At 42.7% G+C, this 15293-nt stretch overlaps 1 protein-coding gene across 5 annotated transcripts in view; it reads right to left on the bottom strand.

The window, feature by feature from the left end:
- MVB12B (multivesicular body subunit 12B) overlaps positions 1–15293 on the bottom strand; it is a 268277-nt gene that overhangs the window by 230704 nt on the left and 22280 nt on the right. For 3 of the 5 annotated variants that reach the window (XM_064579179.1, XM_064579177.1, XM_064579181.1), the window contains exon 2: positions 12651–12692. The gene's annotated coding sequence lies outside the window, so the exon portion shown is untranslated. Of the gene's footprint in view, positions 1–12650; positions 12693–14720; positions 14869–15293 lie in introns of all 5 variants that reach the window. The other 2 variants (XM_064579178.1, XM_064579180.1) reach the window with 1 other exon arrangement.

The raw sequence follows: 15293 nt of genomic DNA, 5'->3' as shown, positions 1-15293 counted from the left end.
TGTGGCCCGTTCCTCCTTCGATCTGCTGCATTGCCTCTTCCCTAGAATGTCTCTGCTGCTCTTCTGGGTTGGTCCATTGTTTCTGGGACATTACACATTCCTTTCCCTTGGTTTAATCTGTTATTTTTGCTGGAGCACAGTCTCAAGCAATTTCTCTTAAAAAGGACGCACTGGAGGTAAATTTTCGGAGATGATCTTTCTTCTTACATCGATCAAGTTGGGCCAGGCATACAAATTCTCATCGAAAATCATCCTCAAAATTTTGAGGACACTGAAAATATTGTATCTGCCGTTGTTAGGAGAAATTCGATGCCATTTTGGCACTCGATCCTTTCCAGGTCACATGCATTTCTCTTCCTCGGAGGTTTTAATGGCTTCTGTTTCTGGTGTTCTGACATTTCAGGTCAACGTGTCTACATGTGGATTTTTATGCATTCATTTTCTTGAGCATTCAGTGGATCTATTCTGGAGACTCGTGTCCTTCCACTGTGGGAAAATTTCTTGTATTATTTCTTTGTTAATTCTTCCTCCCGTACCTCCCCTGTAAATTAATATTTTCTGGAACTACCATTAGTCAGTTATTGAAATCTTTAAATAAATCCTTTATCCCTATTTTCTTCTTGTATTTCCTGCCTCTTTTGTTCTGGGAGATCTCCTTGAATTTATCTTTTCATTCTATTACACTTTGTTCATTTGAGCAATTCATTGGTTAATTTCTCAGAGTCCCTTCATATTACTTGATTGTTCTTTGCATTCTGTATGTAGGTGTAGTGTGGTAGGAACAGAAGTCAGTGGCTTTCCTGCCAGCTTGGTTTAGGCCCCACACGTCCCTCCCACTTTCCTTTGCACATGGTGGGGTCTCTGAGATCAAGCCTCTCTTAGGTTCTGTGGGATCGAACCATTTTGTAAAGAGAGCCCTTGGACTGCATGGAAGCCACAGGTCCCTTGAGTGGCTCCATCAACACCTCTCTTCCATCCACTTCTTAGCTTCCAGAAATTCGTTGAAAGGTCTGGCCCTTGATATCTCTTCTCCTGGTTCTTTTCATCACCGTGAGTGTATATCCTTTTTATTTCTTTCCATGCATGTTTGGCAGCATGAGGAAAACAGGGAGATAAATGCACACGATCAATCAGTCAGTCATCTGTAAACAAAGGTCCGGGCTGATACGTATGAAATGCAAAAGAGATCACATCACCCCCTTCCCGCCCTCCACTCCCACCCCAACTTTCATTTAAAACCCTTTCATGGTTTCACTGTTCCCTGACATGGCCTGTGGGCTCTGCTTGGTTTTCCCCCACTTACCTCTTCAGCCTCCTCTTGCTGTAGCCACACTGGCCTCTTGCTCCTTCTTCCTTCACACTTTTTACTGAAGTATAACACACACAGAGAAAAACGCACGTGTCCTAGGTATACAGCTATAAGAATGTGAACAAACTGAAAACACCCATGTGACCAGTCCCCAGAGCACGAAACAGAGATTCACAACCTCCAGAAGTCAACTTTGTGTCCCGTCTCTCCTTCCCCAGGGAGAACCATTCTCCTTACTCTGAACACCGTGGGCTAATTTTGCCTGTTTTTGTACTTGATATAGATGGAAATCCCGTGTCTATGTTCTTGTTCTGTTGGTTTCACTCATAAATAGATCTATGAGATTCATGTGGGATGTAACAAGCATTATTTATTTGCATTTCTGTGTAGCATCTCAATGTATGAACATACGGCAATCGATCTATTTTGATGAATTCTTCCACGCTATTTACAAGCACTTAGGCAGTTCTGAGTTCTAGACTATTATGGGTGATCAATGAGGAACATTTTAGTACATGTCTTCAGTAAACATTAAATATACATTTAGGAGTGGGTCACTGGCTATCTATATATTCAGCTTTAGTAGACAATGACAAACAGTTTGCCAGAAAAGTCCCAATATACATTCCCACCTGCAGTGCGCGAGGGTTCCCGCTCTTCACATCCTCTTCAGTGTTTGATATTTTGTCTTCTTAATTTTAGCTACTCTGGTAGATGGCAGTGGTGGTATCTCATTGTCATTTTCGTTTGCATTTCTCTGATAACTAATCAAGTCTAGTACCTCATATGTTTACCAGCCTTTGGAAAATCTTTTGTAAGGTGACTTTTTTAGAAAAAAATGAATTGTCTTGTTTTTTTTCCCCTATTGATTTGTAGCCATTTAAAAAAACATATTCTGAATCCAAGTTCTTTGTGAAATATTTGAGTCGTGAACATCTTCCCCCACTCTGTTAGCTTTTCATTCTCTTGCTGGTATTTTTTTAGGAACAGAATCTCTTGATTTTAGTACATTCAATTTATGATTTTTTTCTCATTTAAGATGTTAGCCTTTTTGTGTCCTGTTAATGCAGATTTGCCTACTCCCAGGTCACAAGACTGGTCTCCTATGTTTCCCTCTAAAAGCTTTACCGTTTTCCCTTTCACATTTAGCTCTGCAAATTGTCTGGAATTGATTTTTGCGTCTAATGGGAGGCAGGAGTCTAGAGACACTTTTTTTCACATGGATATCCAATTGCCCCAGCACCATTTCTTGAAAAAGCCACCTCTTTCCCACCAGACGATGGTGTCACCCTTGTCATAAATGTGGTAATCATCTACATGTGGGTCTTTTTTCAGACTCTCTCCCCTTTCCACTGGTCAATTTGTTTATCCTTGTGCTAACAGCACAATGTCTGAACAACTACAGTTTTATTAGAAGTCTTGGCATCCAGTTTTGTTTCTTTTCTTCAAGGGTGCCTTGGCTATTCTTGGGCACTATATTGGCCATGCCCCCCACTTCCAACCCCAGGGCCTTTGCATGTGTCCCTTCTGCTGAAACACCTTTCCCTCCTCTCATCTCTTGGTGAGATCACATCTCAGTTGTCACTTGCTCACAGAAGCTTTCTCTAAACTCCGTGACCAAGTTAAATACCCCATGAAAACCCTCCTAATGCCACCCACCTCTCATATGTAACACTGATCACAATTCAATTTTACACTTATTCTTGCGGTCATTCAATCAATGCTTATTCCTCCTCTGGTCTGTCAAACTCTGAAAGGCATGGGATCATGTCTGTTCCATTTATCAATACGGTTCCCGGGCTTAGCACAACTAGTTGCAAAATCAAACCAAACTAGTCATTTAACGCTTTTGAGTAAATTAAGCAATGGGTCCCTTACTTATGGCACTTTGAGGGTAGATGTCGTAGGTGCCTGTGTGTGTGATGTGTGTGTTCGAGTGTGTGAGTGAGGGAGAGCAATAACAAAGAGGTCAGCTTAGGAGCTGCAGGTCAGGGGAGATGGACCCACCCTCTCCAGCTGTCCTTACCCCTCCCTGTCCCCTCCACTCCCCACCCTGCACTGTCCAGCACTCCCAGCAGCCTCTCTTCGTCCTTAGTGGCTGGAGGAAGATGCTGGTCTCCAGCTGCCTCTGCTCGGCTGCCCTTGTGCAGTTGTCTGCCAGTTGTGTGCGCCGATTACTATGAATGCCACCATCTGGTACGCCACGTGGACATCATAATCTTTTCTTAATTACATTAGCAGCGCAATCAGTTACTGCATTACAAGGCCGGCGATGAGCTTTTAAATCTTGGTGGAAATCATAAATAATTGCACTAAGTACCAGGCGCCAGATGTGTGTGCCAACTTTGGTTGCACTAGATAAATAGTAACCTTACAAGAGTGTTAGACAGCAGGCGGTCCGGCCGGCCACCAGGCCATACCACACCTGGGACCCTGCTGCAGGAAGGCCCCCACCGACCGTGCACCTGAATGGACGCAGGAGAAGGGCTCAGAGGTGCTCTGTGTGTGTGTGTGGGGGGGAGGGTGCCAAGCAGAGAGAGGCATTCCCAGAGCCAGAGAGGGCGCAGGAGGAATGTGGAGAAAGACAAAGGGAAAACAAGGTGGGTGGATGGGAAGGGAGAGAGAATGGGAGACAAGGAGGAGGGAGGAGAGGAGGAGGAAAGAGAGATGAGTGGAGAGACAACAGAGGCCCAGAGAGAGAAAGAGAGAGAGAGAGAGACACTCAGAGACAAAAAGAGACACACAGAGAGACACCGAAGAATGGCTTAGACCCACAGAGTGTGACAGAGACAGAGATAAACAGAGTGTGAGTAAAAAGTCCCAGATGAGCAAGGAGGCTGAAAGGACAAAGGGCAGGCCGTGTTTCTGCTCACCTTTCACTCTTGGCCGGCAGCTGGGAGGGCTCTCAGGCACCAACTCAGCTCTTAGGGCAGCTGACATATGGTCAGAGGGTGGATGAGGCTATGGCCAGGCCTGGGGGCTTCCAGCAGGATGCTTAAGGCTCTGGGAGGAAACTCCCCTTCCTTCCTTCCCTCCCCCTTTCTGAGAACTCCTGCATCTATGAAGGAGGAAGTGGGCCACAGAGGATCCAGAGGAAGCAGTTCTGGCTTGTGCAGAGGTAGCTACTAGAGTTAGATAAGAAGGCTCAGGATTGGGGAGATCTGTCCAAGGAGGTGACTTTTAAGTTGAGATATGTATGATAAGTCACAGCCAAGTGAAGAGCAGGTGATAGAAGGACAGAGTGTTCCAGGAGAGGGGAAAGAGCATGTGCAAAGCTCCAGTGGCAGGAAGGAACTTAACATGTTTAAGAATCAGAGAGAGAGGGGCGCCTGGGTGGCTCAGTCGTTAAACATCTGCCTTTGGCTCAGATCATGATCCGAGGGTCCTGGGATGGAGCCCCACATCGGGCTCCCTGCTCAGCAGGAAGCCTGCTTCTCCCTCTCCCACTCCCCCTGCTTGTGTTCCTTCTCTCACTGTGTCTATCTCTGTCAAATAAATAAATAAAATCTTTAAAAAAATTTTTTTTAATTAAAGAAAAAAAGAAGCAGAGAGAGGAGCACCTGGGTGGCTCAGTTAAATGTGCAACTCTTGGTTTTGGCTCAGGTAATGATCTCAGAGTCCTGGGATCGAGCCCTGCATTGGCTCCACACTTAGCGAGGAATCTACTTGAGGATTCTCTCTCTCCCTCTTCCTCTGCCCCTCACCCCACTTGCTCATGCGTGCTCTCTCTCTCACTCTCTCTCTAAAATAAATAAATCTTAAAAAAAAACAAACTATATATCTAAAAAAAAAAAGAATCAGAGAGAGAACAGATATGGCTCAAGCAAAGAAAACAATGGAGAAAGTTAGGGAACTTTAGGTAAAATGGATGGTCGAAGATGTGTTTGTTTCTACTCACTCCTGAAATCTTACCAAAATGGGCTTTAATGGAATTTAAAGATGTATAAACCCACCGGATAAAGAGAACAGGAGAGGAAACAAAAGCAGATGGAGATATTAACTAAATTTTGGAACCTAGGAAAATGGATGATGGCAACAGACTTGCAGAGCAGGGAAAGCTGAAATCTGAGCCTGCAGGAAGGGAAGCCAACTAGGAGCAAACCAATTGGCCCCAGGGACCTGTGAAAGGCTCAGGGATGGAGGCTAGGTACTTCCGAAGGGGGCTGGGAGGGAGTAACACAAGAAGCAAGGTTCAAACCTCAGTTGGCCAGGGGACCAACCACACCTCCCACCACAGCTAAAGATACGAAGTTTACCCTCCAAGAGGTTGGCCAGAGGCTCTGGACTTGAAGCATTAGCTAAGCAAAGAGTGAGGCCCACACTAAAACTAGCACCCCTGTCCTCTCCTGGTGCTCACAGGATGCTGGCAGATGGGCTTAGAGCTGTCTCCACGCCTCCTTCTCCCTCCAGGCCAGGCAAATGGAAAATTTCTTTTCTGGGAAAACTGCCTGGCACAAGTAAAGAGGTCTACAGAGATCACCAAGGGCCCTCCAGTGAAATAGCCAGTGTCTGTCAGATCACCCTGGGGTGAACCCCACCCACGTATGCAGAGCTTCCAGTCAGGTCCGTACACAATACTGTGAAATATGAATGACAGCCAATGATCACCAGATATTTGTAGAAGACTCTAGAATGAAGACAGAGACCAGAGATTTAGGAAAATAGGAAAAGGCAAGGAGGAGGAAAGAGAGACAATACAGGGAGCCGGGAAACACTTGAATAAGCCTCTATAAATAATATCCTCTGAAAGATAAGACACTGTAGCCATAAAAGGAGATGAGAATGTTATCTATGCATGTTTCAAGGGAATGTTGAGAGAAGATGGAAAGGCTGGAAGGTAAAGTTAAGAGAACCCAGAAGTTAGAATAAAAAAGAATAATTTTTTAAATAGAAAGTAAAATATGAGAAAATTTAGGCATATTATTATGAAATTCTAGAACACCAAGAATAAAGAGAGAGCCTAGAAACTTCCAGAAATGAAGAAAGTTGTACACAAGGAACTGGGAACCAGAATGGTACGGAATTTCCAAAAAGCAACTCGGGAAGCTAGAAGATGCGCAGCAAAGACTTAAAATGATAAGGGGAAATAATTTCCAGCCAAGAATTCTGAGTCTCACTTAGTTATCAATTAACTGTGAAAGAAGAATAAATACATTTTTAGACATGCAAGATTTAAAAATATATATCAGCACCTTTGAATTCCTTTTCAGGATGCTAAGAAGATATGCTACAGTTAAGTGAGGGAGAAAACCAAGAAAGAGAAAAGCATGGAATATGGTAAATGAGATCCAACAGAAAGGCAAAGGGAAAACCTGGAATGACGGGAAGGAAATGTGCTAAGATGACAGTCGTATGCCAGGGAGGCCTTGAGAAAAATCACCCTGGAGCATCACAGGAATATGCAAGGCCACAGGAAAACTGTGTCCAGTAGAGAAAAAAAAATATGATAAATTACGTGATGAGTTTGACCATAATATGGGGAGGGGTATTTTAGTTCATTGGCAAGTCTGAGGCAGAGGTGGTCAAGAATCAGAAAACCAGGCAAATATAAAAAAAACAAATGAATTATTAACTCTGGGAAAAACAAAAGTTGTACAGGAAAAGAATGTATTAATAGTACACTACAGGGCTCAGCTGTTACCAATCTTTGCATAGCCCTAACTATATAAATATTGAGTATTCAATTAACAAAAGCTGTGATGTTATCATGTTGGAAGGATGAGAAGAAGGGAAGTGTATGATGTGATGTAAAAGAACTAAATCTTCATCTGATTCTCCCTAGAAAGTCAATAGATTTTTCTTAAAAAATGTGGAACTAGCCGCATAAACCATTGCCTTGAAATACAAAGGCAAATAGCAGAAGAGATCATTAAAAGCTGAAAGTTGCTGTCCCATGGAAAGGGAAACTGAGGATGTAGCAGAAACCCCTGTTTTTTGTTAGAAACCTTATGCTGCTATTTGAGTAGGAAAACTGGAAAGATCCCTCAAACAACCTATCCACTTGAGGTGTTCCTGCTCAGGCTTACCTTACCTGTTCTAAATGAAGTAGGTTTTGCTTTTGCCTTAAAAAAAAAAAGGGGGGGGGGCTGTAGTCAGACAATGTGGGTTTGAATCCCATCTTTACCACTTACTACTTGTGGGAAAACTGCCTCACTCCTCTGAGTCCCGCTTTACTGGATGAAAATGTGATGAGACTCCACTCCCACAGGGCTGGTGTGGACACCCAGTGACATGGACAGCACAGAGCTACAAGAAATGTGCCAAGAGAAACCCATCACCCCACTGCTGGTGTTTCCACAAAGATGGGGCTCCACCGGTGTAACAACCCCACCCTTGGCCCATCCACTCACTTCTCCCTGCAGACAGAAGTTTGCTCCAGAAGTGAGTTCGGGGTGAGGAAGAGGGTGTAGCTCGGCCCCTTCCCTGCCCTGTTCTCAGAGCCAGCTGTCCATGGGAAGCCCCCATTCTGGACATCTCCTCCAAGCCTTAAATGTGCAGGTACAGACTTGATCCTCACGGAGAAGAAGGCTCCACTGGGGGCAGTGGGGAGGCCTGCTCATTCAGGGGAGGGTTACTATATGATGCACCGGGCTTACACCTATTGGGCTAGGAGTGGAATTTGGGGAGCAAATTAATATTTGAGGGCTGAGGGTGTTGGTGAGGTTTGCCATCAGGTTGTTTCCACTGGCGAGTTGCTGCTTTTATATAGGCATGGGCCTCAGCAAAAGTGGGTTGTGCGGGTCCATCCAGGCCTCAGGGGAAGGGCTGCTATAGCTCAACCCGGAATACACAGTGCACACTTTGGCGTGGGCCATGCAGGTGGCTCTCAGCAGATGTCAGCAGCTGTGGGGCCTCAGCGGACAGGAAAAGCAGAGGGGATGTTTTAATTAGAGGGAAAAGAAAGCACTTTATCCATGCACTGTATTAGTTTCTTAATGCTGTTCTAATAAACTAATACAAACTTAGTGGCTTAAGACAACACGAATCTACTCTCTTATAGTCCTGGAGGTCACAAGTCCAAAATGGGTTTCACTGGGTCAAAATCGAGGTTTGGGGAGAGGTGAACTACCTCTGGAGGCTCCAGGAAGAATCTGTTTCCTTGCCTTTTCCAGCTTCTAGAAGCCCTCTGCACTCCCTGGCTCATGAGCCCCTCCTCCATCTTCAAAGCCAGCAGCCTAGCATCTTCCAACCTCTCTCTCTCTCTGCTTGTTATTACATCAACTTTTTTTCACCCTGAACTTCCTGCCTCCTTCTTAGAGGGAATCTTGGGATTATATTTAGACCTCACTGGGATAATCTAGTCTGATCTTCCCATTTCAAGATCCTTTACTTAATACATCAGCATATCCCTTTTACCATGTAAGGTGACACAGTCACAGCTCTGGAGACTAAGACATGCACATCCTGGGAGGCGTTATGCACCTACAATGTTAACCTTTTAGACATTAAGACATTACTGTTGTTTTCGTAACATTTATACTGTGCTCAAGTTCATGAATGCTACACAGTGTACACACGTGAGCCTCCACCTTTATACTCGTAGTATGAGAGTTGGGTAAACAGCGTGGTAGGCAGCCAAAATTCCATTCTCTTATGGTACATTCAGGGCCAAGGGAAGCTGTGCATTTATGTGGCTTGCCCATAGGCTCTTATGGGTCACACTCCCCACCATGTGGTCTAAAGTTGGCTCTGGAATAATCATACCCTTGGATTTTAGAGATCCAAATTGAGACTTCACTCTCAGGAGAACAGCATATTTTATTAATGTACAAATGAAAAGGAAAAGGGAATCTGTAACAAAGAGATGTGCTGTCTTCTTAGGTTTATAGAGAAATAACTCAATAAAATGATTGTAAACCCAAAAACTACAGAGAGGTTAAGAAATCCTGTCCTTGGAGGATTCTGTCTCTAAGATTTAAGTTGTCCAGAAAGTTAAGGTATACAGAAAAAAGTATACTTCAGACCACCAGAGCAGGAGCAGTGGAAAAAAGAAAACAATTAAAAATAGCCCCGGACACCTAGGTGGCTCAGGCGGTTAAGCATCTGCCTTTGGCTCAGGTCATGAACCCAGGGTCCTGGGATCAAGTCCCGCATCAGGCTCCCTGCTCCGCGGGGAGCCTGCTTCTCCCTCTGCCTCTGCCTCTGCCTCTCTCTCTCTTTGTCTCTCATGAATAAATCAGTAAAATCTTTAAAAAAAAAAATAGCCCCACTGAATAGAGGAAGAGACACACTGAGAACTTTGTAGCAGACTGGACGGCTATGAAATGTCAAATGGGACCTTGAAGGCAGAAGAGACTGATATGAAAGGGAAAAGTAGACCAAGCATTAGAGAAGGGGCCACATCTTAGCTGTTACTACGCCAGAAATGGTGCATGAGGAAACATGCCAAAGACTGGAACGATTCTCCCCAGGGGAACCATATCCAGAGAGCCAGTGGGGAATGGCCTCTTTCACACACACACATATATGCACACACATGCATGTGCACATACATGCACACGCTCACACACACACGCACACAGTGTATCATATCATTGGAGCCACTGGGAACTCTCAACTTAAGACCCCAGAGCATCTAAACCAAGGAGTTACAGAAAATCTGGACAAATTTGAGAGGAAAGAGGAAGAAGATCAGCACAAAATACTAGAAGCATTACAAAGTGAGTTTCAAGGTGATGGAACCGTTGTAGCTGGAGACCAAGTTATGACTTGGCCTCTCAGAGAATGGCCTGATAAATCTAAGGAATTAGGGCTTTCTAAGGCAGTGGTTCGTAGCCCCGGCTGCACATGAGAATCACCTGGGGAATCTTTTGAACACAGTGATGCTTGAGCACCACCCCAGATCAAATAAATCAGTCAGCATTTTGGGCAAGGGTTCTCAAACTTGAGTAGGCATAAGAATCGCCTGGAGGGCTTGATAAAAACACTGATTTCTGGGCTCCATACCCCAAGTTTCTGATCAGTAGCACTGGGGAGGTGCTGGAGAATTTTGACTTTCTAACCAATTCCCAGGTGATGCTCAGGCTGCTGCCCAGGGACTCCACGTTGAGAACTGTGTTTTCTAAGGAAAGGCACTGCAAAGGTATGACAGATGAAATGGGGGCTGGACAGGACAATGAGAGATGGAGGCAGGCCTAGGTAGATCTCCGGGGCAGGATTATCCTATTTAGGAAGTGAGGCCTAGGCAAGATTTGTTTGCTCAGTGGATGCTTTCTGAATGGCCAGACCTTCTGATTTCATTCCCTCTCACTCTGGGGGACCTCCTAAGACAAAAACAGTGCCTTCCCGAAAGGTGAAACACAGGAGGACATGAAACTGCAAGGAAAGGTCTCCTTGAGGCATGGAGCAAAGCAAGTCTGCACCCTTTGAGCACAAGGTGGGGGGACCTTGGTCCTCGCCAGGACCCCAGGGAAACAGGTTACAGGAGCTTCGATCGAAGCTTCAGCACGGGCATCTGCTGGGAGCGGTTTTGCAGCAAAAGCGAAGTGTCGGGATGAGGACGCGAGCTTCTTTAGAACAGTGGTTCTCACACTTTGCTGCACACTGGAATTACCTGGAGAGCTTTTAATCTGCCCGGTGTAGGCTACCACCCATATCAATTAAATCAGAATTTCTGGGGGTGGTACCCAGGCATTCAGAGTTTATAAAACTCCCCAGGGGATGCCAAAGGGCAGACAAGTTTAAGGACAGGACCTTGCTATTCAAAGTGTGGCTGATGAACCAGCAGCCCAGGTTATTACCTGAGAGCTTGTTAGAAATGCAGAATCTCAGGTCTTATCCTAGACCCACTGAATCAGAATCTGCTTTTGATCAGTATCTCCAGGGATCTGTGTGCACATAAATGTCTGAGAAGCACCGCTCTAGAAGGCCTAAGCGGTTCCAAAGCAAAAGGCACTAGCAGTGGGAGCTGGGTGCAGCCCCAAAACACCTACTCCGAGACACATGGAGGCTGTATCATTCTGTATCATTAGAGAGAGTTCTGTTCATGAACCACTGGCATTCCAGAAACATGAGGCTCTGCGGAACAATGCTGGAGGGAAAGAAGGTGATCTCAGGCAAAATTTGCCAAGTTGTCAACAGTGGCTGCCTTTGGCAGGACGGGTAAGTGAAGCAGGAAACTTGAATTTTTGTTTTCTGAACAATCTGAATTTCCTAACTCGTGTGTGTGTGTGTGTGTGTGTGTGTGTTTGGGGAATTGGTAAGGATTATGTGGATGGTAAGATTACGGGACATTCTTTAACATTTTCTTTATTAAAAAATCTAATAAATGGTAGCACTTTTTTTTTTTTAAAGATTTTATTTATTTATTTGAGACAGAGAGAATGAGAGAGACATAGAGCACATGAGAGGGGGGAGGGTCAGAGGGAGCAGACTCCCCGCCGAGCAGGGAGCCCGATGCGGGACTCGATCCCGGGACTCCAGGATCATGACCCGAGCCGAAGGCAGACGCCTAACCATCTGAGCCACCCAGGCACCCGGTAGCACTTTTTAAAAAGCAATATACAAAGCAAAAGCTATTAGAAATACCAAGATGAATTTGGCAAAATCACAATCTTAATAGGATACCTTAATATTATTGCCTCACTTTGTCAAATCAAGTAGGCAAAAAGAAATAAAAATATGGACGATATGAATAATTTCATTAATAAGGTTATTTACTAGATATATTTCAAAATCTATAATCTACATACAGAGAATACATAACCTTAAACCTTCCACATGGTATTTTTAAAAAATGAAACGTTTTTCTAGCCCACAAAGGAAATGCTAAGGAAGTTTAAGCCACATGAGGGCAGAGAACATGACTGTCTTGTCACCACTGATTCTCAGTGCCTAGCACAGAGTCTGCCATTATGTCAGTGGTCAATAAATATTTATTATAGTTAAGGTCATATTTTATCACCTAAATGCAATAAAATAGGAAGTCCATGAAGAAAGTTTGAGCAAACAAAAAGCTCAAAGCATTTGGAATATGAAAGAGACTCTCTCGAATAATCTTTAAAGTCAATATAATATCAACTGCAACTCAAGAGTACTTTTCATGGAATTTTAAAATTAATTCTAAAATTAATATGGAAGAGCAAATGTACACAAACTGACCAATTAAACATTAAAGATAATCTATGTTTTTATCTGTAAGATTCATAACTTTGTAAATTAAAATGGTGTGACAATGGTATAGGAGAAGACAAATCAATAGGTAATAAAATTGAGTAGAGTTCAGATAATATCCTGTCCCTTGATTCATTAATCTAAATGAGATGCAATAGCAAATGTGTGAGGAACTTATATACCACTTGACAAATGCCTCCCGTATGAAACAATAAAAGTAGATCCTTACCTCACACTATCCATAAGGAAAAAGTTCCAATGGATTAAAGTCCTAAAGCAAAACACAAAACAATTGTGTTAGGAGAAATACAGGAGATTGTACGATCAATCTGAGGTATGGGAAGCTTCTTAAATAAAGCACAAAAACCAAAAGCCATAAATGCAAAGTTTAGTAAAGTTGACCACTCTATAAGCCATAATTCTTACAAATCATTAAGAAAAAGACAAACTAGGGGCACCTGGGTGGCTCAGGTCATGATCCCAGGGTCCTGGGATCAAGCCCTGCGTCGGGTTCCCTGCTCCGTGGGAAGCCTGCTTCTCCCTCTCCCACTCCCCCTGCTTGTGTTCCCTCTCTTGCTATGTCTCTCTCTGTCAAATAAATACATAAAATCTTAAAAAAAAAAAAAAAAAGACAAAGACAAACTATCTAGAATAGGAAATGGACAAAGAATATGAACAGGCATAGAAGAGGAAATTCACATTCACAGAAAAGGAAATGCAAATGGTCAGTAATCATATTGTAAAAGTTGTTTCATTTTACTAGTAATCAGGGGACTAAATGCAAAGTAAAATAAAGGGATAATTTTCAACCACTAGCTCAGCAAATTTCTTCCAAGTTCTAGTATAACAAGGGTTGACAGGATGGGGGTAACAGATTTATACATTATGAGAGGAATATAAAATGTCTACGAAAATGTACATAGAATGGCATTCCCACTTTGAAGGGCATTTGGGCAGGATCAAAATGAAAAAAATGCATATTCTATATCATGACAATACCACATCTTTGCTTCTATCTTACAGAAACACTGGCATGCACTCATTCCTAAGGCAGCTTGTACATAATTTTAACTGCAACATTCCTTTTAACAGCAAAATCTGGAAATAATCTTAAGTGTCCAAGCAAAATGTGGTTGAATAAACTGTATTAAACCCATACTATGCAATAAACTGCAATAGTGAAAATCAGTTTGATGCATAGATATTGACAGGAAAGATGCTTATTACTGATAGAAAAAAAAAAGGTATAGAATAGCATATACAATAGGACTCTATAAGTTAAAAAGAAAATCCATAGCAAAACAAACTGTATTTTCTCTAAGTGCATGTACATAAATGCCAAAAAATCTGGAGTGTCACTCAATAAGGCAAACTGAAATAATGTGGTGCCCCTTTCTGCTCTCATCTAGAATCTTCCTAAAAATCCTATATAAAATACTCCACAAAATTTTCAAAATACAGACCTATTCATTCTCTCTTTCTCTCTCATACGCACACACACACATGCACGCACACACATAAATACACATACATGGAAATGCCCAGATGTGAGAAATAAAGAGGGATATTTTCAAAAACTAGAGCTGTAGGTGTACAAACTGAAGTTCACTAGCCCTGAGGTGAGGAGACCAGATATTAAATAGAGAATGAATTTGGAGATGTCTTAAAACAATGTGGAATTATTTTTCTAGACAAAATAACATGCACAGTGTGGGAGGGAGTGGTCATCAGTACCCTAAACAGGTTAGGAGGAGGGTATGAATACCGATTAACTTCTGACTTTGGTAATTCAAGCATGCATTATAAAAATTTAAGCTTATCATCTGAAAGCAGAGAAATAGATGCTAAAACTTCCAAGCCACTGGAGGAGAACAAAGGAAGGGAGGGAATAAAGAAATCTGATCCATCAAATACAAGGCAGAACAGAGGGGCAGGGGGAGAATAAATAAAAAGAAAGCATAGGAAACAGCACAAAATTAGATGGTATAAATATATGTTAGTATTTAAAATAAATATAAGTGGACCAACTCTGCCAATTAAAAGACAAAGATGCTTAGATTGGGGGAGAAAAAGCGAACAGCTATAGCAGTGTAAGATGATGTCTCAGAAAGACTGAAAATAAAAGAAAAGAAAATATTTTATCAGAGAAATTTAATTTAAAAAATAACTTAAAAGGTGGTGTAGCTATATTAACATCTGGCAAAATAGATTTTGAGGGAAAAGCAGATAGAGATAAACAGCGATGTTACATAATGATAGAAAACAATTAAGGGCAAAAAATGTAAGAATCTTGGGGCACCTTGGTGGCTCAGTCAGTTAAGCCTCCAACTCTTGACTTTGGCTCGGGTCATGATCTCAGGGTCATGACATCGAGTCACGCATTGGGCTCCAAGCGGGGCACGGAGGCTGCTTAAGATTCTCTCTTTCTCCCTCTCTCCACAACCCCGCTAAAAAAAAAAAAAAGAGAGAGAGATTTAAGAATCTTAAACTTGTATGCACCTAACAACCTCAAAATGTATACAGCCAAACATGACTGGAATTATAAGGAAAAGCAGACACATCCACAATCACAGAGGGAGATTTTTAATGAACTCTCTCTCATATACATGTCGAGCAGATGAAAAACAAAATTAGTAAAGATAAAGAAGACTTGAACCATACAGTTAACAAGCTTGAACTTGTAAATCTGCTTAGCATCCTGTACTTAAAATTTAGAGATGTATCAATCTTTTGAAGCATCTATGGAACAGTTATAAAAATAACCAGGAACTAGACCAGACTAGTCTTTGAAAACTCCAAGACATGCAGACCATATACTCTGACAACAAATAAAACTAGAAATAAATTACAAATAGATGGCTAACACACCCCA

Source organism: Mirounga angustirostris, unplaced genomic scaffold (genome assembly GCF_029215605.1).
Source record: "Mirounga angustirostris isolate CCGP_5_RB_7025 unplaced genomic scaffold, mMirAng1.0.hap1 SCAF_15, whole genome shotgun sequence".
Lineage (NCBI taxonomy): Eukaryota > Metazoa > Chordata > Mammalia > Carnivora > Phocidae > Mirounga > Mirounga angustirostris.
Note: the sequence above shows the minus strand (reverse complement) of the source record. Positions and strands in the feature narration are given on the sequence as shown.